This window comes from Equus przewalskii, chromosome 22, assembly GCF_037783145.1.
Source record: "Equus przewalskii isolate Varuska chromosome 22, EquPr2, whole genome shotgun sequence".
Taxonomy (NCBI): domain Eukaryota; kingdom Metazoa; phylum Chordata; class Mammalia; order Perissodactyla; family Equidae; genus Equus; species Equus przewalskii.
In genome coordinates this window covers 32,077,736-32,105,242 of record NC_091852.1, presented here as the reverse complement: position 1 = coordinate 32,105,242, position 27,507 = coordinate 32,077,736, and the positions used below count along the sequence as shown (strand labels likewise).

The window sequence follows — 27,507 nt, the reverse complement described above, 5'->3', positions numbered from 1 at the left end:
TTATTTTCTCTCACATCTGGATTAAGGATAATTTTTCTAGACCTGAATTATGGAAAATTTCTCTTGTCAAATATATATGCCATACACTTCACGGTAAACATATTGGTCTAATTACGAAATTTACCACTGGGAAAGCTAATTATTTAAGGTGTGGGTCCAAAGTAGAATTTCCCCACCTTTATGTAAACCACAAACACATATCTCTGGGAACTTGAAGTGTTGAACTCCACTGTAAGGCAAAGAGGCATTTCCTGCTGAGCCCTCCCATGGGGAGACTCCGGCCTTTGGCTGCGGGTTGTTTCCACAGGCTGGAATCCTTTTTCCTGGATGCGGGGGTCCTCTTAAACGCAGGGGAATTGTGGTAGCCCTTTGAGGTTGCACAGGGAATTACTTGAGTGCCTCCTTTCAGTTTCACTCATATCCCTTAGCATCACTGTAACAAGGAGCCCATTCTCTTGGTACCGGCTTCTTTGGCAACGCCTTAGGACAAGCTACTGCTCACTGCCTCCTGTCTATACCCCCATGTTAGCTGGAGCCAAGACAGCAGCAACAAGGAATTCCCTTCTAGCTTTGTGCCAGGCACTTTTACAGTTTTATCTTGTTTTTGTTTTTCTACTGGGCAAAAATCAGGAGCTTTTATTATCTCAAAGTACTACCCCTCAAGCTCAAACTTCAATGGTAAAAACAAAACAAAAATCAAGCATAGTACCAAAATAGAAATGTTCTTGCTTTTATTAAAAAAAAAAAATTGGCAGTGCCAATACAAATAGCAATATGAATGTTTATCAAAGCTAGATTTCAATTGTACCCTATATGGGATGAAATTTTATAAATTATTCAGTACATATTCATTAGGTATATACTATGTACTAGATCTTGTGTTAGGCACAAAGACTGTGAAAATAATACTTAATTCTACTCTGAAAATACACTCTCTGGTGGGAAATAGGTATAGGGAAGTGACAGGAATGCAAATATATCATTATAAAGCAATGTATATGTTATTGTTGCTCAGAGAAACAGTAAACTCGGACTACAGTGTCTTAGGACAGATCCACAGGGGAGATGATATTTGTTGTGAGTCTGGAAGAGTGAGTTGAATTGAAGAATGAGAAAAGCACTATTTCTAGGAAATGGAGACAGTATGTAGACAAAGGAATAGAGGTCAAAATTAGCATGGAATGTTTGGGGAATAGCTAGTAGTTTGGTATGAACAGGAGACAAGGTTCAATGTATGAAGTGATGCTAAGTGAGTCTGGAAAGGAAGATAACATCCAGGGGATAATGTATCTTAGATGAAATGTTCTGGCTTTGGGGCTTATTGTTTAGGTAATGGAGTTTGTCTTTGAAGGCTTAAGGAAGGCTTTATTTTATTTATCCTTTATTGAGACCTGACCATATGCCACACATTGTTCTAAGTGCTTTAGATAAATTTATTCATACAGTCCCCATTATGACCATCAAAGGGAAGGATTACAGTGATTTCCTCTTTTTTTTTTTTTTTTGGTGAGGAAGATTGGCCCTGAGATAACATCCATTGCCAATCCTCCTCTTTTTACTTAAGAAGATTGTTGGTGAGCTAACACCTGTGCCCATCTTCCTGCATTTTGTATGAGGGATGCTGCCACAGCATGGCTTAATGAGCACTATGCAGGTCTGCACTCAGGATCTGAATCCGCAAACCCTGGGCCACTGAAGCAGAGTGTGCAAACTTAACTACTATGCCACCAGTCCAGCCCCACACAGTGATTTCCTTTTCGTAGATGACCTTAGGCAAGTCACCAGTTTCCTCATACTTCAAATTGATCTGTAGATCCTGCACAATCCCAATCAAAACCATAGCAGGCTTTTTTTGGAGAAATCAACAAGCTGATTCTAAATTCATATAGAAAGGAAAAGGTCCTGGCATAAACAAAACAACTTTTTTTTTTTTTGAGGAAGATTAGCCCTGAGCTAACATCTGCTGCCAATCCTCCTCTTTTTGCTGAGGAAGACTGGCCCTGAGCTAACATCTGTGCCCATCTTCCTCTACTTTATACGTGGGACACCTGCCACAGCATGGCTTAACAAGCTGTGCATAGGTCCACACCCAGGGTCCGAACCCCCAGGCCACCAAAGGAGAACCTGTGAACTTAATGGCTGTGCCACCAGACCAGCCTCCAAACAACTTTTTTTTTAATTGCAGTTGTGCTAGTTTACATTATGAAATTTCAGTTGTACGTTATTATTTGTCAGTCACTATATAGGCGTGCCCCGTTACCATTTGTGCCCACCCTCTCCCCCCGGTAACTACTAAATAGTTCTCTTTGTCCATGTGTTTGTTTATCTTCCACATATGAGTGAAATCATACAGTGACAAGATAACTTTTAAAAAGAACAAAGTCGGAAGATTTACATGCCTTAACTTCAAGACGTATTGTGAAATTATAGTAATAAAGACAATATGATATTTGCAACAAGTTTGACAAGTAGAGTGTTCAAAAATAAAGCAACATATATAGACAACTGGTTTGATGTGGTGTGTGTGTGTGTGTGTGTGTGTTTGCAAAGTTGCAAAGGCCACACAGTAGGGGAAGAATAGTCTTTTCAAAAAATGATACTGGAAGAGGTGGACATCCATAAGCCAAAAAAAAGAACTTTGAGCCACACCTCACATCATACAAAAAATTAAATTGAGTGGATCACATACCACATTTTAAATCTAAAACTATAAAAATTCTGGTAGAAAACATAGGAGAAAATCTTTGCGACCACAGATTTGGCAAAGATTTCTTAGATATGACACCAAAAGTATGCTCCATCAAAGAAAAATGTAATAATGTGGACTTGATCAAAATTAAAAACTACTTCTCTTCAAAAAATATACTAAAAGAATAAAAAGGCATGTCACAGGGGGCTGGCCCCGTGACCCAGTGGTTAAGTTCGTGCGCTCCGCTGCAGGTGGCCCAGTGTTTCGTTGGTTCAAATCCTGGGCATGGACATGGCACTGCTCATCAAACCATGCTGAGGCAGCATCTCACATACCACAACTAGAAGGACCTACAATGAAAAATATACAACTATGTACCGGGGGGCTTTGGGGAGAAAAAGGAAAAAATAAAATCTTTTTTTTTTTAAAAAAAGGCATGTCACAGACTGGGAGAACATATTTACAAAGCATGTAAGTTATAAAGGTCTTATATACAGAATATATAAAGAACACTACAAACTCAATAATAAAAAAAACAGCCCCCAAAAGAGATGGCAAGAGATTGGAACAGATACTTCACCAGAGAGAATATGCAGGTGGTAAATAAGCACATGACAAGATGCTTAACATTATTAGTCATTATAGAAATGCAAATTAAAACCAACATGAGATAGCATTACATGCTTATTAGAATGTGGTACATTAAAATATCTGACCACATCAAGTGTTGTCAACGATTTGGAGCAAGTGGAACTCTCAAGCACTGCTGGTGGAATGAACATGAGACAGCCACATGGGGAAACATTTGGTATTTTCTAGGAAGTTAAACATGTACCTACTACATTATCCAGCCATTCGTCTACTAAGTATTCACCCAAGAGAAAAGAAAGTATACATCCATACAAAGATGTATCCATCAATATTCATAGCAGCTTTATTTATAATGGCCCCAAACTGGTAAAAACTCAAACCCTAAATATGAATAAAAAAATTATGGTATGTCCATTGTGGGGGACTGGAATTGGCCATGCCAAGATATGTCTCTTTGGCATGAGGATTATTTTGGGTTGGTTACTTTTAAAAACTGAAGACAGGAAAACAACTCTGAAAAGTAGAATTTACTTACCCTTTGTTAAGAGACATTTACACTGTAAAGGAACTCTCCAACTGTAAAGGTGTCTCCCTCTCTGTACCAAGAAGAAGGGGGAATGAACTTATCTCTAGAAACTCTTAATCAACTCCAAAGGCAAGGACTTAAATCTGCATCTTGTTTACTGTACTTGTCTGGTAACCTCCTGTAACTGACTCCCCCCACTGCCAACATCCTCCTTTGTCTTTAGCTGAGGAGGATATTTAAAGTGGTGGCTTCAGCCATTTTGGCTAGTGGCTCAGCTTGCCTGAGCCTCTCCCATGTATACATGTTATAAAGCTTTGTTTAATTTTCTCCTGTTATTCTGTCTCATGCGAATTTAATTTGTTCTCCGGCCAGAAGAACCCACAGTGGGTAGAGGAAATGTCTTCACCCCCTACACTATACAATGGAATGCCAAAAGGAACAAACTACTGATACATGCAACAACACAAATAAATCTTTAAATAATTATCATGAGTGAAAGAAGCCTGATAAAAAGAACCCATGTTTTTTATTCCATTTCTATAAAACTCTAAAAAATGCAAATTCTTCTGTAGTGACAGCAGATGAGTGGTTCTTGGGGAGGAGAGGTAGAGAGACAGAGGGAAGGATTACAAAGGGGAGCAAGAAAACTTTTGGGATGATGAATACATTCATTATCTTGATTGTGGTGATTTCCCAGGTGTACACACCTGTCAAGGCTGATCAACTTTTACCCTTTAAATATGTGCAGATTACATTATGTCAATTATACCTCAAGAAATCTATTAGAAATCAAAAATTGGGGGAAGATAGGACTGAGTTTACTCTGTGATGTAACATTAAGTCTGGGGGCAAATCCATACACTGTAAAACCATCATTCCATACACTGTAAAACCATCATGTAAGTAAAAAAAGATCATTGGTCAGTTGTTCATATGACTCTTTTACTTGTTCATTCAGCAAACAGGTATCAAGTGCCTATGGATGGCAGCACTGTTAGGCATGCCTAGACCTGGACTGTGGAGGACAAGGTGGGGTCCCCCTGCCCTCGTAGAGTTTGTTTGGTCAGTACAGTAATATAAAAGACAGGGTAAAAGTACAAGCTTCAGGGTTGAAAAATCTCTCCAAAAACTCCCCACAAGTCTTCTACTTGCTTTTCCTTGGTCAAGATTGGGTCACAGAGTCAGTTTATAAGTTGCAGAGTCAGAATTTAAACCCAATCCCAGAGCTTTTGCTTTTAGCCTCTCTATCACCACTCAATATTATGGCACCCAATCATAATTGGAAGGACTGAAACAGAATTGAAATGTATTAACTCTCTTACTATGGATTTAACATTATTTAAAGTCATATCCATGTACCACGTGAAATCTTTATACCACCAGGGGTAAATGTACCACCCTGGGAAACACTGGGCCAAATGTTCTCTACAGTCACTTTTGGCTCTAATACCTTAAGAACTCATTTTCTGTTTTTTATCCATGTGGAGGTAGAGGATAAGTCATGCCCCCTGCAATTGTCCTAGCCTTCCTTATACTGTGGGGGAAAAGAGAACATGCCCTGCTCAGGTCATGGGATATAACATATGGGTCTGCACAGGCACGTGGTAGACCTCACCTTTTCCCTTCTGTATGTTCACCGGGGTTGGTGCTTGGGCGTGGGGGTGTGGAGGAGTAGGATGAGAGGCAGCAAGAGACTCCAGGCTGCTTCAGTCTTCTCTTGGTGAGCTCAGGGCAATAGAGGGGAAGTGGTTGCTAAACAGAGGTGGCCTCATTGGCAGTGCCTGAAGCAAAGTGGCTCCTTTAAGGTTCTCAGGTAGGGTCTTGCCTCCTATTATTTGATATTAGATCAGCCCTACTTTCTATCATTATCTTCAGTGAATGAGAGTCTCCAGCAACTGGCTAAGATCCGGAATTGCCAGTTCTGTCACCTAGCAACTTTCAAAGGGGACAAGGTAATTCCAAAAGAGAAAGTTTAGGTCTCACGGTAAAGATTCAAAGTTATCGTCAAAGGTTGTGTGCAGAGCACAGAGGAAGTATAATCCCTCTGGTCTTTTCTCACTCAGCAACATACAACTGTGACAGCCCTTAGTTGCCATTTGTTTCCATTCCCAAAAGTGCTGCTTCTTAAGGCACTGGTCAGCCACAAAGAACTGGGACAAAATTGGCTTCAGAGAATGCCACTTGTGGACCAAAGCCAGCAATCTCCCCTCTGTCTCCTGACAATGTGAGGAGTAGGCCATCAGCTCTGTCTCTCTACCTCAAAGGCAGGGTTTCCAACCACAGCACTATTGACCTTTGGGGTGAGATAATTCTCTATTTGGGGGACTGTCTTGTGATTTGAAGAATTTTTAGCAAAATCGCTGGCCTTTACTCCCTAGATGCCAGTGGCACTACCATCCCAGCTGTGATAACCAAAAATGTCTCCAGACACTACTGCCAAATATCTCCTAGGGGACAAAATCAACCCCAGTTGAGAAGCGTTATCTGAGGCTAACTTTATCTCAGAGCCCTGAGAAAGGGCCACCCAAGTCTGTTCCATAGATCTTTATAATCTCAATCTCAAGAAGATGAGACGTGGGGTTCGTTGGGCCTCTCTCCTTATTCACATTTACCTGTTTTCCTCCCCGGCAGATTGTATACCGGGAAGAATGGCTTATTTACTAAGTCAAACAAAAGGTCACATACATCTTTTCCCAGGGCCAACCACCTGCTTCTCTTATACTTACAAAACTAAGAAGGGTCACTTGATATCTGCTCCCAAGTGGTGGCCTTAACCCAGAACACATGGTTGCTTCTTTTAGTGAGGATAAAAGGAAAAATAAAATAAACTCTGGTAGGGCATCTCATTTTATTACAATTTTATTGGCTATCATATTCCAATTAACACTTTTTCAATTCGGCCCATTATAAATGAATTACACAGAGACTGCAGTTTTATTATTTTATTTTTAAATGTTGTGCCTTGGAAGGTTGAATACACTTTTCAATGATAATCACTGGTGAGGGAATTGTGCTGCGCCCTCTGGTGATGCTACAAATACCTTGCCTAACTACCCTCCTGGAAGAGCTGAGTAAGGAGAGGTAAGTCAACAGAAGGTAGTCTTTCTGTGTTTCTTCAAACCAACTTGAAGAGAACAAAGGCAATAATTAGGATTCATTTTCTCTCCTCATCAAGACTGTGCTCAGCCCCTCTGCTGAGCAAGCCTTTGCAAGAGATGGCATTTTTAATCAGTGATTGATAGCACTCACAGCTTTCAGGCAGGAGAATGTTCTGAGTGACCTCTATAGAGTTGAGGTACTGAGTTATGTTTCAAAAGCTTGACAGTGCCAAGATTTCTTTAAGCTTGCGAAGTTTCAAGACCAACATTATCATGAATTGGTTGATGGTTTCAAAATGTAGATGAGCTCTGATGATGGATTAGAAGCTACAGGAAGAAATTATGGAGGAACAGTACTTCTGAGTTAAGAAAAGCCTTTTGATTCTGTTTTTAGAAAATTGACCAGGCTTTTTTCATTGTCTGAAATCTTTCAACTGGCCCCATTGGATTTTCCCTGAGTTTCCCAAGTTCTGTCCTTTTCTCTCCATCTCTGTTTTCTCTTGGTGTTCCCATATATTCCCATCTCTTAAAATACTTGACTCTCATATACATGGCTCCAAAATCTATTTCTTCAGGAAGCGGACCGTGCCTTTAACTGCCCATTACCTGCTACCTTGGATGTTAGGTCCTTTAAACTCAATGTGCCTAAAACTAACTCAACATCTTGCCTTCCAAATATCTTCCTCTTACTGAATGTCATGATATGCTAGTCATCCTTGCCCCAAACCAAGGACTCATCCCCTCTCCTCTCACGATCAGGAACCATATTTCCTCACATTGTTAGGGACCATATTTCATCATACAGTCACAGCTAATGCTCTGTGGGTTCTATTTCCGAAATTCTTTCTGGTTTCTCCCATCTCCAATCCCATTGCCACCTCAGCAGCAGCAGCAGCATCCCTTGCCTGGATTTTGCAGTAGAGTCTAAATCGGCCTTTCTGCCACAACTGTATAACCTCTTTTTTCAACCTTTGCATTATTACAGAAATTACCTTGCTCAATAAAACATGGATCTGACCATGTCACAGCCGTGCTTTAATATTTACCGGTTCCTTTGACCACCAATCTAGCCCTGTCACCCCTGTGTTGTTGACGAAGCTCTTACTGACTTAAGAGAAGTCTTTCTTGCTACCAGGGTTACATCTTCTACGCAGCATCATTTTCTCTCTCAGTTCTTTACAGTGCCACCCATGTTACAACTCTTCTTTTAAGTATTTTCAATTATCATATAACCTCCAATTAAGTTCATTTATTTTCTTCATTTAACAAAAGTTTACCATATACCATGTGCTCCCCTAAGCACTTTAGAAATATGAATTCATTTAAGCTTGAAACAACTTAAAACAAATTTTCCTGAAACTAAGTTGAAATATGGATGAGGGGCACTACATAGAGACACCGCATTGTTACTACAAGATGTTATCCATCACCCAAACGAGAGTTCTCAGAAACCCTGAGATGTGGGCATGATGTCGGGACTTAATCTGCTACTGTGCTCTCCTTCCCTTTTTCATCCAGCAGGCTTTCATTTATTAACTGTGTACTGAGGATACTGAACTCAGTGGATTATAGCATGAAGCAGTCATATATTTTCCAAACACTACTTTAAAAATGAGGCAGCATGTGATTTGGGGCAAGAGTTTAACCTCTCTGTGCCTTGGTTTCCTTTCTTAAAGAGAGGACAAATAACGTTACCTCTCTCATAGGGTTCTTTTAAGATTTGAATGTGTTACTACATATAAAATGTCTAGAGCACAACCTGGAACATAGTAAGCACTCAGTAAAAGTTGACCATAATTTTTATGCTCCTGTCTCCCCCTCTAGACCACAAGCTATTTGAAACCCAAGAGATTAGATAGTGTCTGGAATGTATTAGGTGCTTCCAAAATATTGGTATAATTGTGGATCAAAAGTAATCAAAATAAGGATTCTAGGAATTAAACAGAATTTGAAGTTGATTTGAAAACAAAATGACTTTTTTCCTAAGGATTTCAAAATAGCATTCAGACAATACTTGATTCTCCTAGGAAACAATGACTACAGAGAGTGTCTCTATGACAGAGAGAATAATATAGCTAGATTCGATCACAGAGAGATTAAATTACTTTCCTGGGAACTAATGGAAGAATTTGAAACAGCTACATCGTTGGTAGACAGTGAGAATTCTAAACATGTTAAGATGGCAGAATTAGCCTTTGTTATTTCCTTTATCTGGTTTTATCTCAGACTTTTTTTTGAAGAGTGGCAGTGGACTAGCCTTCAAAAATAAGAATTGCACAGAGCTCTGCAGGATGTTATAAGATGCTTTTTTATCAGGTGCTTTGGAAAGCAAGTAGATCATGTTACCTACTTCCCGTAGGCATTTTCCAGGTCCTCAGATGGCATCATAGCCCATTTGTATCACAATGCAAAAACAAAATGAAACAAAAATAGAATCTCTTTTTCTGCATTATAACAAACAGAACTGCTGGGTGGGTGTGTTTAACATCATCAGGTAGGTGTTCTCCATCATTGTGGCTCAGAGGGTCATGAAAACGAAACCAAAATTAAAAAGGAAGAGTAAAATCAATCATAGTTATCTTTCCAAATAGTCAGATATTTAGCAACATGTAGACTAAACATCTGGGTGATGGTTAAATTTTCCCCCCACTTTTTCTCCACATTTCTACCCAAAGATTGAACTCTGCATGGAAAGGCTCAACCATTAGCCTACAAAAGCTGAATCAACAAAGTTAATCATCACAGAAAGTATAGTTACTTATTGAATTAGAGGTGGTCATGGCGGAGAAAATGAGGAAACCTTAGCCAAAGTCAATGGTTTTGTGGTTGGATTTTTCTGGATTTATACTAATGAAAAAAAATGTGCTTCTGTCCAGAAGATCAATTCCAAAACAAATAAAAACATTGTCACAATAGCCTTAAAGAGATGCCCTTACTTTCAATAAGGGCCTGGGAGGAGGAAAGTCCTTGGAGAATTATCCAGGAGTGGATGACATACAGTTTTGTTTGCTAAACATTCTTGACCTTATGTCCTCTGTCAAAATAGTTTCTTTCAGTGCAGCTGAGAAAGCTGTGATTTTGCGGTCGGGTCAATCTAGTCTGGTCTCCTTCATCATGTGAGGATGGGTGTGGTTTAACCTTCAAGAATAAAAGTAAAAGGTGGCATGTTTTTCCATGTCCTATTCCAGTGACTCAAGTATACTGCATTCTCCTTGCCCCATTCAGAATCTTCCACCAAGAAAGCACATCATCTCACATGATTCAAGCTCAAAGTTTCTGAGTGTGTCTAAGACCCAGAGCATAAAACATTTCTCTGTTCCTGTCCTGTTTTACCCTCCTTTCCTACCCCTGACTTATTAGGTTCCACACTGCCAGGGAGCCCTGTGGTATCAGGCTGAACATTTTGATGTAATCCCACCACTGTTGCTGTAGCTATCTAAGCTTGAGGATTTATTAGTTGTGAACGTTCATTTTTGTTTTTCCTGGTCCAGTGCCAGTAAATAAGTCACCCCAACCATGGCTGAGTGTCATTTGATAGGAAAAGGCTGGGATCACAAGGAAGCCTTCTGTCTTTCAACCATAAAAAAAAAAAAAAAAGGAAAAAAAACTGCTGAGGTAAGCAGTGTCAAACCCAGCTGCATCAACACGATGGTGGTAAGACAAATGAGAGCTTTCACTGCTGGATACGGGACTAGAGAGCAACTAGCCTGAAAACCTTCGCAAGCCCAGGAAAAGCTGAATTAACGCAAGTAGCCAGGGATTGCTTTTCCAAAGTACTAGCTTCGAGAAGAAAAATTCTCTGTCCGTTTTGATCTTTCTAGCACATAAACACAGCTCATCTGAAAGGTGAATAGAGATGAAAATCTCCTACACGCATAAACACACACACACATACACACACGTGCATACACCTATATACATGCACATACACACATCAGCGTGGTTTAAGCGCCGCCATGAGAACACGGTGAAATTATTCCAGTCTGGGAGTCGGTGACCCACTGGCTGGAGGGTGTGGGGCCAGAAGGGGGGTGCAGGTTTGTGAGGGGCCATTAGGAGAGCCGGGATGGGAGAAGGGGAGGTGGAGAAGGAGGAGGTATGAACTTGGGAGGGGACTGCTCTCTCGCCACAGGCCGCGCCAGCTCCCTGTGACTGTTGCCCAGGCGATGGCTGGGGATCATCAGGAATGCCTGGAGCCGGTATCCTTTTGGACTCATGGATGGAGCAGAAGGGGGTGGATGGCTTTTCTCTTTCTGTTTCTTCCTTTCATATTCAGCAGATTAGAGCGGCGGGTTGCTGTGGCGACGACACGGAGGAGGGCTCCCGCACACCTGCACCACAAACGGAGCCCGCCAACGTGGACTTAGGCTGTCCTGGGGGCAATTTTTTGCTGTGGGAAACACAACAACAACAACAACAAAAAGAATAAGGGGGAGAGAGGGAGGGGAGACGAAGGAGGGGAAGGGAAAAAGGAGAAAAGGAAGAAAATACACCACTAGTTCAAGCAATGGCAGTGTTGCTCTTCAATAAAATGGGATAGGGATCCACAGGACACACAGATGGTACCCCCAGAAACCTGATAGATGTAGCCTCGTGGGGCTGTTTAGGTATGACGGGAAGTAGGGAGACAGACACCCACATCCTGGAGCCACCAAGTGCATACACCATGGAGGAACAAAATTATAAAAACAGAGAGAGCTTTAAAGCTATAACTCTTACTAAGAGTAACAGAGTAGATGGCGAAATGGAAAGTTACTCTGATTATCCAGAACTAAGAGACTTGCCATTTCTGCAGGCCGACTTTCTAATGGAAAGGAGTGCATTATAATGTGGAAAAAATAACATTATGTGCTTTCTTTTTAAGCTTAGGCAGAGGGAGAGAGAGAAGGAGGAGAGAAGGGGGAGGGGGCAGGAAAACTGATGAGCTCCTAAAGCAGAGTTTAGTCCTTTGGAATGTTCTGGCAAGGCTCCAGGTTCTGCTAATGAAGAAGTCAGCTCCACGCAGCGGCCCGGTCTCACCTCTCAGACACCCCCGCTCTGCCTCCAGTCTGCCCCTTCCTGGGTCTGCCTCCTCCTCTTGCCGTCTTGTGATTGCCTTCTGCATTATTGTCTCTGTTTCCATTAACAAAACATCACAACGCATTAGCCTGTCCAAAGCACTTTACAATGACAATATTTACAGAAGGTTAAATAAAATATGTATGGAGAGATTGATAGTGAATATGCAATAGACCTTTTGAACTTAGAGCATGCTGGGTTTGTTTGTTTTTTAAGCTAGATTCTCCAGGCTGCTTCAGCTGTTTGAACATCTCTCAAACAGTCCACTTAAAGGGAAAGATGACTAGAGAGAAATATTCTTTTACATTTTTTTTTCTCTTTTCCAAGCAATGTGATTAGCAGGCAGTGGGCCTTACGTCTCCCATGTTCCGTATGGCTGAAACCAAGAGCATTTCCTTGGGGTAACTGTTACAACAGACTGACGTGAGACGGTCGACTGTCCCGTCAGCAGGGATGCAAACAACACTGCACTATTGTTCATGAAATCTTTACATATCCTCATATTGACTCTAGCTGAGTGAATTTGGTAAGATGATCTGATCTTGGAGTTTAGCTTCTTTTCATAGAAGTATATATTTGTCTCCTCCTTTAATAGACAGTCTATAAAATATTTTCACAAGAAAGATAGCTATACACTAGATCAGGAGTTGGCAAATTTTTTCTGTAAAGGACTAAATATTTTAAGCTTTATGATCCATACAGTCTCTGAAGCAACAACTTAACTCTGCTATTGTTATCAACAACTTAACTCTATTGTTATCAACAACTTAACTGCTGCTGTTATCAACAACTCAACTCTGCTACTATAGCATGAAAACAGCTACAGACAACATGTAAATGAACAGCATGGCTATGTTCCAATAAAACTTTATTTACAAAAACAGACAGCAGGCCCAAGTAGTCTGTGTGCCGTAGTTTGCCAGCCCCGGGCCCCAGATCTGTCCTTTTCGAGGTATAGCATACTGCATACATTAGAATGTTCCCTAACTCTCTCAGAAAACTTCACTATCCAATGCCATTCTTTTCAGTTCCTAATCTTACACGATATCCAGTAACCAAGAACAAATAAGCAACCAACTAGTTCAACTGAAGAAAGTGTCCAACTGGCTCATGTGACTGGAATTTCTCAAATCTGTTAAAAAAAATCATGTAAGAACACTGAATGTAAAAGGAAAGTCCATATTTCATCTGTTGCTGTATATGTTTTCTAGTCTTGTAATGCCTGATCCACTGGCAAATAAATGGTGGAGCAGATTACCTTTAAAAAGAGTAGAATTTGTGCTTCTTGATGGTCATGGGTTTCAAAGGCCTATTTGGTGCCCAATTTTCTACAGAGTCTTATGCCAAAATTCCTTTTATCACAGGGAGGCAAGCAGTGCATTTAAACATATTTTGTCAACTGGGCACCATATGTAGGAGTGACAGCCAGAATTCTCTGCCAGTCCTCTTTCGAAGGGGAGGATGGGTTTCCCAAGTTCAAGCATTGCATTTTGCAGTGTGACTCATGCTAGAGAAGTCAGCAGGTAAGGGATGGACCAAACAATTCCAAGTTTCATTCTGAAAAAGATGTCTTTCCTAAATATAGATTCTTATTGTTACTGTCTCTGAAATTTATTCTTTATTTTTAGGAGTTGTATATTTTATTCTTGCTGTAACTTTGTACACAAACAGCAGAAGGAAGTGGGGACATATGTTCACCTCATTCCAGTGTATGAATTCCAATGTGGATTATAATGTTGAGGCCCCATATGTGGTCCTATTCATGACTGAAGAGCTCATTCTTTGGGAATTACATTGATGTCTGACTATAGAGTTCTGAAAATGTGCCCTGGTGGGAACCTAGAGAGAGGTTACCCTTGTCCATAAGAGGTAGAATTTGTCCACCTCTTTCCCATTGTCTATCAGTGGGCAATAAATGAGGTTTGGGAAGACTGAATCCCAAGCGGAGTAGTCATGTTCCAGGGCATTCCCACAAAACGTGGGGGCAAGAAGCAACAAGAATGGATTGGAAGAACAGATTTGAATTTCTTGAGGAGCATCCCAGAAATACCTGGGGTAAGAAATTTGAGGAAAAGCTATGCTTGTTTTGGTCTAGCCAGTTTGGGATTCAGATTATTGTGATTCTGCCCAACCTGGTAAAGCCAGGGACATTGAGTTGTCTACCTATTATGGTCCTTCATTAAGATGGACCAGCTTAAATGTATTTCCTTGTTGCTGAAGAAAGATCTGGGACTACTTCATTGGGAAATCAATGTAGACAACTTTGCCATTCAAATAGTGAGACATGAAGATGAAGACTATATAGGAAAAAGGATGGGGTTCCATTTTCTAAAAGTAGTCAGTGTACAAAAACGTACAGAATGGGAGCTTCCCCTCCCTCCCACTGACAGATTGTATAGCAGTGGAAAGATACAGAAGATCAGTCTTACTCTTCTGTTCAGTCAGTAATAAATGCAAAGTTAAACTAAGTTAACTAGAATATTATGCATAAAAAACAGAAATGACATTATGCTCTCGTTCTTTACTTGTGATTAATAGAAAATAAAATAATTTGGGATTAAGATTAGACCTGGATATTACTTCTCATTTCATATTAAAATGATGAGGAGTTTTCACAGAAGAAATACGATCCATTCCAAGAAGGTATTTTCCAGATGAACTTAATAATATAATGGGAAAGTCTTTACAGAAACTTTTGGTGTCATTGATAAAGTCGAATATGCATAGAATCTTACTCGTGGAAATATTTTAGGCCTTCGAGAGACTTGGCATTCCCTTTGAAGAGTTAAGACTGATTTGAGAAGTGACCATCATGGTGCAATTTTAGTGTTTTGCTGGGAAAATTTTAAATTGCGTGAAGAGAGAGGATTGCATCTAAATGTTATAATTTGTAAAAATGGATTATAAGAGAAAACACAGTATTATGGTGTTAGTGTTTCATTCTCTGTGTTCTGCCTGGTTAACTTTGGGGCAGATACCTGGTGAATCAGTGCCCGATAGGAGGCATTGTTTTGGGCAAGTCCATGTTGGTTGCAATACACAGATCATCTTCCATCTGCTTCTGCCACACAGTGGGACTTGACTGCTGCTGTGGGTCGGGATTATAACTGCCTCTAATTGCTATTCCCACCCATTGTAGAGAAGAAAGAAGTGTTTCTTCCTTTTTGACAAAAGCAGAACAGATGACAAATAATATGCCAAAAGAAAAACCTCATCCCTCTCAGTCCTAATACCAAATAGTCAAACCAGTTGCAAGGGGGTGAATTCAGAAATAAGAAATGACTTTTGGTAACCGAAGTTTGATTCTTCAACTTTCGGGCTAACATCGAATTCAGAGTGATGTCTAATGGAGAATATATTGCAGGGGAGAAGTAAAGATGGAAGTGAAGGAAACCACACTTACTGTTTACCAACTGCCTGCCAGGCCCAGTCAGGAATATCTCTACTGCCTCCAGTGACCCTATTAAATAGGTGAGACCACTCCATTTACAGACACGGGAACTGAGGCTTGGAGGCTTACAAAACTCGCCCCAAACTATTGTTGGCAAACAGAGGTTCAAGGAAAATTTGTGAATTGGAGGTCTTTTGGACAGTCTGTCAACAAGAGTAATGGTTTCTTAGCTTAAGCAAATTTTGTAGGAATGTAACTATTTGCAGAGGAATTTTAAAAACATCATCTCTGACAGCCATCCAGAGCTAGCATAAGAGACAAAGAAGTCTCAGTTTCATAATCACGGGGTTATAACTGACAACAATGAAATGTAAATATGTTCCTGGTTCATTAATTTGCTAATAATTGTTACTGTATTAATGACCCTCGTCCAAGCTCACCATTTGCTGAGACACAGTGACGTACGTAAATAGTGACAGACATTAAAAAATTCCATTGTTTTCCAGAGTGAATTCAAGATGAAGGAGAAGACTCTTTTGGAATTAAGTAAAGTATACAAAATAATATGAGGTGCATATTACAAGTGCCCTACAAGGGAATAAGAATTAAGTGTGGTTCTATTAAAAATAATGACACTGAATTTAAATTATTACAATTTCTGTTAAGAAAAAAAAAAGAAATGACTCAATGGGTCATACAGGAGCCACTGAAAAAAGTTCGTTTTCCTTAGTAAGGTGTAAAAACTGGGCATTGAAAGGATATTATCAACGGTCCTTTAAAACCTCAGTAAAAGGAGCAATAAATTTTTCTTGAAATATACAGTATGCAAAAATATGAAGTTAAAAGTTCTGGAGCCTCTGTTGATTTCTTTAAGGGGGGAAAAAAAACAGCCAAGGGAAATTCAAACTGCCTGGTCCTTGGGATTCTGACCACGTGCTAAGCGAAATTTCCAGGGACCAGGCGGTGTCTGCAGCACAGGCCGCAATGTTGTCAAATTCCAGGTATAGCCTTGGTGAGCCTGTGCATCAGAGGCTACAGGTTCCCAGTCTCGAGTAAAGTTCCTGAATATTCCTCTCTGTGGTGGTAAAGTCAGGGAAATAGGGCAGATTGATGAAAAGTCTAATTGCTGGAAATATTTCCCTCACCTTCTGCCTTCAGGTCATGTGTCCCTGCATTTTCCTTCTGAAATTCAATGTGAATTCCCAGACATGTATGGAGCACCTTGTCAGGTTTGGTAAAAAGCACTCGAGAAATAGGGTGTAGTCTCTGCTCCCAGGGATCTCAAATAGCCTGCAAGGGGGCAAGCAGCAGGCCTGCCTCTAGAAATTTGCAAACCCAAGGCAAAACCACAACCCATATGTCTGAATGTTTCAAATATATAAGTCAAACACATAACTTTTAAAGTAAATATGTTTTATTGTCCAGTCTTGAAAAAAAAAATCTTTCTAATGATCTGAGAGACCACGTTCACATTTACAAGTTTTAGCTTGCTTGGAGTTCTAAAAGAACATGGTGGCATTCAGTGAGTGGTACCTGGAGCCCCATCCCAGGGCTTCTTCCTGCCCCATAAGGGACCTTGTGCACCAGTGGACAATCTAGCCTGTGCTCACAAGCTCTGTCCACCGCTCTTCTCCATATACACACTTCAGCCAGCTGCTCCTTGACCTCCCTCAGGCATAAGGTCAAGTACTGGTGGTACATTCCATCCTCCTGAGAGAAGGATCTGAAGAAGAGGTTAGCACAGGCCTGGAAGTGGGTTCACAGGACTTTGGGGAGGATATTCCGGAGTCTTGGGTCTAGAAGGAGAGGCATAGCATACAGGTGAGAACAAACAGTGGACGCTCAAATGCCCTGCCTTGGGGAGGGGCATGGCCTGAGAAAGGCAGAGTTGGGCACTCCCAACATGGGACCCAGAACAGAGGCCGTACTTGCCGGGATCTGAGGATGGTATTGACAATCCAGGTGTTGAAACTGGGCTAATATAATATAGTTCCTCGCAAGAAGTATCAAAAGAACCCATTTCAGGTTCTGGATTGGTATTCTTCAACTATCGTGAAGAAAATGAAAAAGATTATTTTAGGCATTGCCTGTTGCTTATGTTCTTTAACAGAGCAAAAACCATGAAAAAGGCTTCACGTAAGTGGACCAACCTTCATACCTGACTTTATAGAGATTTGTAGCCACTGACTTATCTGTTAACTCAGTTTTTGATAACTAAGTGTAACAATCACAATCGTCATGTTATGTTTTCTTTAAACTGGAAATTTCAGAATTTCAATTCATGTTTTGAAACATCTTCATCTGTGAGCCATTCTACATTTTTTTCATAATAACTGGTGTGGAAATTTCTTCAAAGGTTTTCTTTCTGGATTTATTTCACTGTGCTTTCCCCTTTCTGTTTATCGTGACTGTTAATCATTTATTACTTCCTTCTTTACCTAGCCAAAGCTTTGATCATAGTCCTTATTTTGTCTTTCAGGTACATTTAGTCCCCAAATGACACAATCAGCTCTATTGCCCTCATTTTGAATTCTCTCTCCTTTCTCTGCATTTTTCTGAAAATTTAGTCTTAGTTCCCAACACTGACTTTTCTTGTCCCATTTCCAAACTGTATGGTATATCTTTTTCTGCAACATCACATTATAAATCAACCAAAGATTAACTTCACTTTATTTTTCCTTTTTCCAGATATAACTTTTTGTATTAATAGTATTTAAAGCTCTCTCCCTACAAATATATTCCTCTGTAACTTGGAACATGTTATTCAAAATTTTAAAAAGGTTCTTCCAAGTCATTTACTATTTTTCAATGCCGGCTCTATATCTATGCTTTCTAAAAATAAATCTTCTGCAAATTTCATTAATTCTTTGTTTGGCATATTCATGCTCCTTACTAAGTGCATTAAAGTGGAAAGGGGATCATGCGTTTTGCCAATGATTTTCAACACAACATTGGATAAGACCAGTATTGCTAATTATAATCTAGTCTTGTTAAATTTGAGCCTACCCAGTTCCTAAGTTACTCCCTGGTGTAGTGTATCATGAACTCAAGAAAGAGACATTACTGTTGTTCAACACTTAGTATATAGTTAGTATATGGGATTTGGGTCTTTATTTGGTTTGGAAAAGTAAATTCAGTGAAATAAGGCACAAAGTTCAGATTGAACGTTGGCCCTAAAGTAAAGTGGAGAGGAGGCAGCCCACGAAGTTTTAGCTAAATGTGGCTGCTGGCTACTCTCCGCCTTCCTTAGTGGGTGTCAGAGAAAGATTGCTGGACTGAGAGCTCAGTTCAAGGTTCACTTCTGACCCTTGGATTTGGACAAATTATCTAGCCTCTTCAGGCCTAAATATTGATGGTTTATAAAAATAGAACATAAGATTATCTTTAAGATCCCTTTCACTTTCCTAATCGATTTCTCAATTGTTTTACCAGGTCTGAAATTTTCCCCATTAGTTACTAATGAGTCACTGGTAGGCTGGACCACAAAGGTTGGAGTGTTATCTCTACACTTCCATAATCAAGATGCACAGAAGGCTTCCACAGAGGTGTGTACTTCCAGGTTAGTGACTTGAATCACTGGAAGCTGAGAGCAGCTATGAGAACCAGCAACTTGAGAGTGTTAAGTCAGGGATGATGGGCGAGAGGAGTGAAGAGGAGAGCATCAGAGGGAAAATGAGGAGCCGCCAAGGACATCTTGGCTAGGGACCTTTCGGATGAAAGTGATCTGCTAATCAACACGCTATGAGGTTGCTAAGTTAATGAGGACCAAGATAATCAATAGCCTCTGTAATAATGTTATACCTTTCTTACATCTCTCAATGTGATAGAGAATTGAATTAAAAAGTGCTAGATATACAGTAATTTTCTCTTAAATCTGCTTTGCTTAGTATAATAAAAGCTCTCTGTATCTAATTCAATACTGCCTAACTAAGATACCCAAAATGCTTTTGCGCACACTGTCCATCTACAGAAGACTGTATCCCTCATTAATGTCGAACTCCAACGCTAACTTCTTCAAGTCATCTCTCAAATGCCACCAGGCAGCGCTAACCTCCTTTTCCTCCACATGCTGACAGCACATGAGCACCATTTCTTTCAGAGTTTTCTTTCATTCCACTCCACATTAGTGGGAGCTGGTCGGATTATCTGTCTCTCTCCCTCCTTTCCCTCCCCTTGCCTGCAGCCTGTGTGAACACCTTGAGAAGGGCGGCAGTCCCTCCTTCTCCTTCCCAGTCTTTCCAATCAATGCTCTGCTCCCTTCCGGGGCCTTTCCATATGATTCTCTGGAGCCTGTAGGAAACCAAAACCCGAACATGAATTGTGTCTTTTCGTCTACATTCTTGCTCCTATTACAACCCACGTTCTCCTTCAGGCAATGTAAATAGCTCTGACTAATTAAAGAAAGGTTGGGAAGTGAGGGAAAGTGAGAAAGTACAAAGATGAATATTTCTCCCTCTTATGTTGCTACATTTCAGTGACAAACTTGGGCTCCTAGTCCCTTATTATAATTATTGTTTTTGTTTTTGGTTTTTTTTGTAGTTTCGGTGGGCAATATCTTAACCAGGGATCTGCATCAAAATCATGAAATAGATTTTTAAAATCTATCTACCTGGACCCAGTGCTGGTGATCCTGGTTCAGTAGATCAGGGCTAGTCCTGGTGTCTAAATAAAGAAGGCCCCCGTGGATCTGGGCACAGCACAACCTTAGTTGGGAACCTCTTCTCACTTAAAGCTCAGGGCTCTAGAGCCACAATCTTGACTGTGACCTTGGACAAGTTATTTAACTTCTCTGAAGATTTTATATATAACATTTTACATTCAAAATTTTAAAGTATATATATATAGCATTTTATATTTAAAAAAATTGTGCTAGATTTTTCATCTGTGATTAGAATGGATGGAAATACCAGTTTGTTTCAGAGAACATACTCCATTTTACGTTTAAAGTAAATATCTGAAAACAAGTGCTAAATTTTTTGCAGTTTTATTGAGATACAATTGACATACAGCTAGATTATATTTATAACCCAAATTTTGATTTGGTCTGATATATAGCACTACTAATCAGTTTGGGATTTAACAAAGTAATGTAGTTTGTTCAGGTTCGACTCCCGAAAACCACTGTTTTACACCTATCTACCTAGAATTGACCCCCCAGCACTGATGTATTTGGTGATCAGTTACTCTTTTTCCCTGGAAGATTGTTTGTAGGAGTTCTCATTCTGTAATATTTGTCCTTTGAAGGAATGTATACAGGTTGATGTCTATAAGATTGAAAATTTCTCTTTCTGAATTCGCTTCCATTTATTTTCCCAAATGTTTCACACTTCCCAAGAACACTCTTTTCAGTATGTGTGTATGGTGTGTGTAGCGAGAGATTTCTTCTGGAAATTGTGTTAATGGTCAATTTCTTGTTCCTGATTTGAACATTTTTTTTTTGTTTTTTGGTTTTTTTGGTGAGGAAGATTGGCCCTGAGCTAACATCTGTTGCCAGTCTTCCTCTTTTTGCTGAGGAAGATTGGCCATGAGCTAATATCTGTGGCCATCTTGCTCCATTTTGTATGTGGGGTGCTGCCACAGTGTGGCTTGATTAGCGGTACATAGGTCTGTGCCTGGGATCCGAACTTGTGAACCCTGGGCCACCGAAGTGGAGTGTGTGACCTTAACCACTAGTCCAGCGGGCTAGCCCCTGAACGTGTTATTTTTTAAAATTATTTTTCCATACGTTTATAAGCTTTCCTCCTCTGACCTAGAGTGTTCCCGCCTGATGTTATTTCTAAGCTCTTTCCATTCTTCAGGTTCTAATTTTTATAAAATCTTCCCTGATCCCTCCAGCCATGTCTTTCTTTCCTTTTGTCTGTGAGTTATTGTCTATACTGTGCACTGAACACTCACCATGTGCTGTGTCATATTTTAATATGTTGTTTTATTGTTTTAGGAGTGTATTTTGTCTCCTTAATTCTCTTAAGCCTCACACAAATAGAGTCTCTATGGAATATTTCTGGGCTTCCTCCTCAGTGCCAAGCAGTACCTTGCAAATAGCCTGTGCTATTATCCTCTGCAGAATGCAGATGGAGGAGTATTACTCTTAGATATAGTAAATAATTATGCCTGCTAATATTAAAGGAAATATAGCAGAGCATTATTTATTTAAGTAGAAACAAAGAAGTCCTTCCTACTGACTCTCTTGGCCTAACAACCTACTACCAGTGCAAAGTACCTCCCAAGCTTGGTCACTGGAAAAATCCGGGTATCTACCCTTGACATTAGGATTAACTTGGCTTATCTCAGTTATTTAGAAATAAGAGAACCAGCTTGCATATTCTTTCCTTTCCTGTAAAAAGATGACTTTCAAGTCTAGTTCCCTGCATGCTATTTCAATTGGAGTTCAAAAATATTTACTGGCCTTCCTAGATGCCAAACACCTAAAGGTTTGTTTTGTGCTAGTTCTGTCGCTACTCTCTCTATCCAAAGTTGAGGCTTCCCCGTGTGTTCCTAGAAGTGTATTTCTTATCTACTTCCTTTCCCAAGGCCTCTGGCAGCTTTACACAGTGCCTAGAGCTTCTCATGCAGTTCCTGATATTGTTCCATGTTCCTTTTCAGAAGGCAGGGGAAAGGAAGGGATCTGTCTGTTATTAACAGTCCATAGTAGCGGGGAGCGGGCACAATGACTCACTAACAAGTGAGAGTCTTTCTCACTGAAATGCCGTTCAGGCCTTATAAAGACAAAGACATTGCTCTCCTTGGCATTGTGATCTTAGCACCTATCATTTTGCATGCCACATAGTTGGCAACTGGTAAGTACTTGTGGAATAAACACAGGAGATCAGATGCTATCTCTTCCAAGAAGCCTTCCTTGGTCTACTGAGTAGGATTGATTGCTTCCTCCTCTGTGCCCCACTATGCCATGCACCCTCCTTCTGTTATTGAATTTATCTTCATGAGTGGCACTGGTTTGTATACTGTAGATTTGTCTTTCTCAGTGACTCCTTGAGAGCAAGGCCTGTCTTACAAATTTTAGTATCTCCAGTATCAAGTAAGCACAATGCTTAAAGAAACAGCTCTATGAAACTGCGGCATATCTTCTCTAAAGGTATCATTAGTAACATTATTCATTATATTTCACAGTATTTTTAGAAGATTTCTCCAGAAATTTCTCTCTGTAATTATAACCAGAATACAAGTGCTTCTCTTAGATGATATTTTTGTTTTCATTCTGTGAACACTATATTTTGCGTCTTTCCAGTTCTATTTGGAGCCATACATAGTAAGAACTCATGGCAACTGCTTTTGTATTAGCCTTACTCTTGGTTCTAATTTAGGTACCTACCATTAGTTTTCCTTTGGATTTTCCTACTTGTGACATATGCTACTTTATTGTATTTATCCATCATATAAACTTCCTTAAATCTTTCTTGTGGAATAAGATAGAGTAAATGTAAACATCTATAAAATAAGTGTAAATTAAATTTACTCATTCACTCAACAAAATTGAGCTAGGAACCATTGATAAATCAGAACTAAGTAGAATACACTGCCCTAAATTCCTTTGACTTGAAGAAGTTAAATCAATCCAACTTGGGATAGACTGAATATAAGAGTGAGGGCTTGGGAGGTGTCAAAGCTCATGCAACTGTTTGGATGGTGCCATTCTCTGAACTACAGAAGAGAGGAGGAAGGCCAGATTGGAGAAGGCACTGACAAAACAATTGTAATGTAAATAATAATTATTACAACTAACAGCCGTATAGTCTTGTGCGGTTCACAAAGCATTCTAACACAAATAATAGTTAAAATAATGAGCATTTGCATAGTGATCTAAAGTTTATAAAGATTATTTAATTTGTTTCTTATAAGCCTGTGAGGTCGCAAAAGCCAATATAACGTCATTCCCATTTTGCAGATGAGGAAGCCGAGTTTCAGAGGGGCTACAGGACTTAGAAGGAATTGTTGGGAGGACGTCTTATGTTTGGGAGTTCTGATTTGATGTCCGACAGTCTACCCCTCATTATTCTGCTTCATCTAGGATGGGAAGCACATAATAGCTAGAATGAGAAACACAGGGGTGATATAGCTCTCTAGCTTTGTGAAAGAAGAAAACAATTGCTAAGGTAACCATTATTACTTCCCCATTACTTTCAATTTTATTACCCAATGGCTGTTTCCTGTGACCTGCTTCCCACCGTGACCTGCAGCTCCAGCGACCTGGGTTTGTTGAGTGCAACTGTCCCTCAGCCTTCTGGGTCGGAGCTCCAGTCAGTAGAAGAATGACACACCTGAACATTTAACTGGGTCTTGAAGTCTAACAGCATCTTAAACAGAGGTATTAAAATGACATTTCTGACACAATTTGCCTGTTTTTGAATAAAGTATGAGCATGTGATATATATTAAATATTAGTTGGTTGATTACCATCTAGGTTTCATAGGGAATACTAGTTGATGACCAAGCCTTGGAAATATTGTCAGACTTCTGCTTAGAGATGTTTGTGCACACCGTGAGCAAATTAGAACTTTTAGCATGCGTGTGTTTGAATACCAAAGGATAACTTTCCAGTTTGATCTTGTGGACCCTTATAGTGGATAGCCAGAAAAGAAGAACTGAACTCAAGAGAAAGAGAGGGTTGGGTAGATGGGACATGATTATACCTTGAGTATATGGCCTATTCCTGGGAAGGACATTTCCTGATTTCTCTGTCTTATCCACATTGCTGGACCAAATGCTGCGTGTGAACCCTGAGAGGCCTAACTGGTCATTTATCAAAAACCCTCTGGACACACACCTTCTGATAGATGATCATAATTATTGCAAGATGGCACCACAATCAAAGTGTTGCTGCAATGCTTTCTATGGCCTCTGTCTAGTAAGATAGGTTTTGGACTCCAGATTTGAGAAATAGGTGATTAAGAAATATTTGCAAGCTAATTCTTGACTGTGAATCAAAACACCATGGAGGCATCAGATAAAATATGATGCAGACTTGGTTTTCAGACAGATTTTCGGGAAATCTGTGACCTCTACCAATCTTAAAAAAAATTACCATACATTTCTGAATGCTTGGGCCAGGCTCTCTTAGTCAGTTCTCTATTTTTCTTACCACCCAGAGACTGAAGCATTTGGCATACGTGGGATCCTAGTAGTTCAGAGCTGGAAGGGAAGCTCTCCCACCCTGGGTTTATCTGTAGGCTGGATAAAGGTTTGGGATTTAGCAATAGGCTTTGCTAGCTCAGCTTGTGAAAATCACATTCTTTATCAACTCCCCAGATGGTTTAGATCATTAAAAACACAACAAAACAAAACAAAAGCCCTTCAGAGTGTACACTGTGAAGATATTCTCTAATTTCCAAGAAAAATAAATATATGTCGAATTTCTCACAGATTTCTCACACTTTCTCAGTGTACAGCCTGAATTGCTGTGCTGAATGGAGAACTTAAAGCCATGGTTTTTGAGACAGCAAAGCCTTGTGCTGCATACTTAACTTCCAACTGCCCCTTTGCCTTTCCAGCTTGCCCATCAGCCCCCAGCTCTAAGTCAGTATTTATCTATTGGAGCTTAGCTTAAACTGAAAAGTGGATGTCTTTATTCAGTGAATTTGGGGCAACTGGCTCTCAATAAGCAACAAAAACAAAAAGGCTGTTTCAAGTCAAAGAGACCTCAAGAAACTATCCCACCATCTGCTGAGGAGAGAGAAACGGGCCTGTGGGCCAATAGCTCGGGAGTGAATAGAAGAAATAGTATTGTCGTCTAAATTTTCTGCAACACTCTTTGGATCAAAATATTATAATCGCAGCAAATAGATGCAGCAAATAGATGTGGCCACACTTAATGGATACTCAAAGGGCCAGTCCGCTGCTTGGCTTGGATCATTGACTGTCATTTGGAAGTAAAACTGGGGGGCTAAGGGGATTGGGTTGCAGGGAGAAAGGAAGACCTTCCGTTAAGCTGGCATGCACCAGTGGATAAATGGCTGGCATTTGCAGAGCTGCATTGCAGGGGCGCTTTTAGCAGTTTGCCACTGCCAGCTGATGTCTCTGTGAACATCAGTGCCAAGAAGCCAAAAATGAAAGCAGGTGCAGGGGCAGAGGAACTGAATGTTGGGGCGCGAGGGAGGGGGGTATTCAGCAACAGAACTTCTGTTGTTAAAAATTGGTTGCCTTCATTAAAACCTAAACAATGCTTCACTTTAACTCTGCATAACATTTTTAGCCCGCTGGAGTCCTGCGCACACACTTAAGGCAGCCTCTTACATTTATGCACCGGACTAAGAGACTCTGTGTTTTGTTTGTCTCTCGCCAAAGCTGCGGATTGTCTGCGAGAGTGCTGAACTCTGATTAGAGCACTTTCCTTCCGAAGCCAGGAGCATCTGCTTCTCAAAGTGCCCCTCTTCTCCCCTCCCTTCAGAGTGCCCCCTCTTCAGAAAGTCCCACTTCTGCACAACCAGGGCCTGGGAACAGAGAGGATTCCTGAACTCGGCATGTCTTCGCAGAGCCCTGTCACCAGATGAGCTCTCTGAAATGCTGCTTTCCGATGAGAAAACAGACAGGACTCACGGCCGCCTGCAATTTACATTTCCCTCAAAAGCGCTATGTTCCGGCAACATTGTTCCCCAAGCCCACCACAAGTGACAGCAGGAAAAAAACAATAGGGGTAAGCAAAAACAAATAAATAAATAAAGGTAAAGGTTCAGGGCCAACAGCAGAAAAGAACTAAGGCTTGTCCCAGGGCACACTCAAAATGGAGAATAAAACAGAAAGACGTCTGCCCCCTCTGCTGCCCTGTGGGCTGAGCTGTTCCCAGCATGGACTTCGTCAGCGATTGTCCTCCTACGCGGCAGAACGGGAAAGTCATCTTTCAAGGAGATAGGACAAAAAGACAGATCACATGCAGCCTTCTCACAACGGTGACAGAGAGCAAACCCTGACAAGAGGAAACTGCAGGCAATCTGTGCTTGGTTGAAAATACACTTTGTTTCTTTCTAATGGACATTAGTGCAACGAGGGAAATATAAAGTATGTTTGTTTTTACAGGCTTTTAGAAAAAATAGGAATAGCAAAGTTCATCGACAAGCCAGATGCTCTGCATGAAATAGAAAGAGCTCGGTCTATTAAAACTATGATGCCACCACTTTGGGGTCAAGAATTTGAACTATAATTTGAGATGAATAAGTATGGTAACACTTGGGGAATGGTGCTGGGAATTCGGTTTGTCCCATGACCTCACACTTGGGGAGAGTTTGGATTGCTTCTTCTACCGAGCGCTCGTGTCTTGTCCACAGTAGGTTTGTTATGAAAACCCAGAAGAAAGTTTAACAACTTAAACCAGAAACATAAGCGGGGTCACATGCCAAAAGAGTCAATGGATGAAAGGAGCTTAGTTCATAAAGCGAGTAGAGTCTGGGTTTTAGAAGGAATGAAATGTTGAGTTGAGACACCAAGAGACGGCAAAGCTAAGTCTGAGAGACGTGAAACGCTCCAATAGGAAAAAAAACAAAAAACAAAAAATTGGCCGAGGCTAGGAAGAGAGGAAAAGGCATTCCAAAAAAAGAAACAGATAGCTAATAACAGAAAACAAGCTTCAAGCACGGGACTAAAAAAAGCAACGTTTGAAAGAAAAAGCATGTTCAGCTACAAAATATGCAGATGAAAAAAATATATTCTCAATATTGTTGAGGATTTGAGTGAAATGAGCTTAGATCTTGATGGGAAATAGAAAAACACGTATATCAAAAACTTTAAACTTTTTCACTTATAGGAACTTATCTTGCTCAAATATTGAGAGATGTAGTATATTTATGTAAAAAGGAGTTCATTGTGGTAATGTTTAAATATTTAAAAAATAGGAAAGTGCTAATTATAAAAATATAAAGGATTGGCTAAGAAAATTATAGTATAAACATAAATCATGTTTTAGAAAAATATTTTCTGCCGTGGGAAACTTCTTGCTGTATGTTTGCTTAGTGGGGGGAAAAATGTTGTAAAATAGTATATACAGTATGATCTAAATTATGTGTGAAGCATCCACTCCAACATGTTAACAGTAGTTATGCTGAGTTCCAGGATTATAGGTGAAAATTGATATATTTTGAACTTTTTATTGAAGAGTGTTCTATATATAGAAAAGTGTGCAAAGAAGAAGGCAGCTTAATGAATTTTA

General features: G+C 40.2%; 2 long non-coding RNA genes across 3 annotated transcripts in view; both read left to right on the top strand.

The window, feature by feature from the left end:
• LOC139078584 (uncharacterized) overlaps positions 1–26,827 on the top strand; it is a 29,690-nt gene extending 2,863 nt beyond the window's left edge. The window contains exons 2-4 of one of the 2 annotated variants that reach the window (XR_011531601.1): positions 18,786–18,912; positions 23,549–23,676; positions 25,561–26,827. This is a non-coding gene — a long non-coding RNA (uncharacterized lncRNA). Of the gene's footprint in view, positions 1–18,785; positions 18,913–23,548; positions 23,700–25,560 lie in introns of those variants that run through there. The other variant, XR_011531599.1, reaches the window with a different exon arrangement.
• Positions 1–27,507, top strand: part of LOC139078583 (uncharacterized) — a 354,388-nt gene that overhangs the window by 284,093 nt on the left and 42,788 nt on the right. The gene's annotated exons all lie outside the window — the stretch shown is intronic.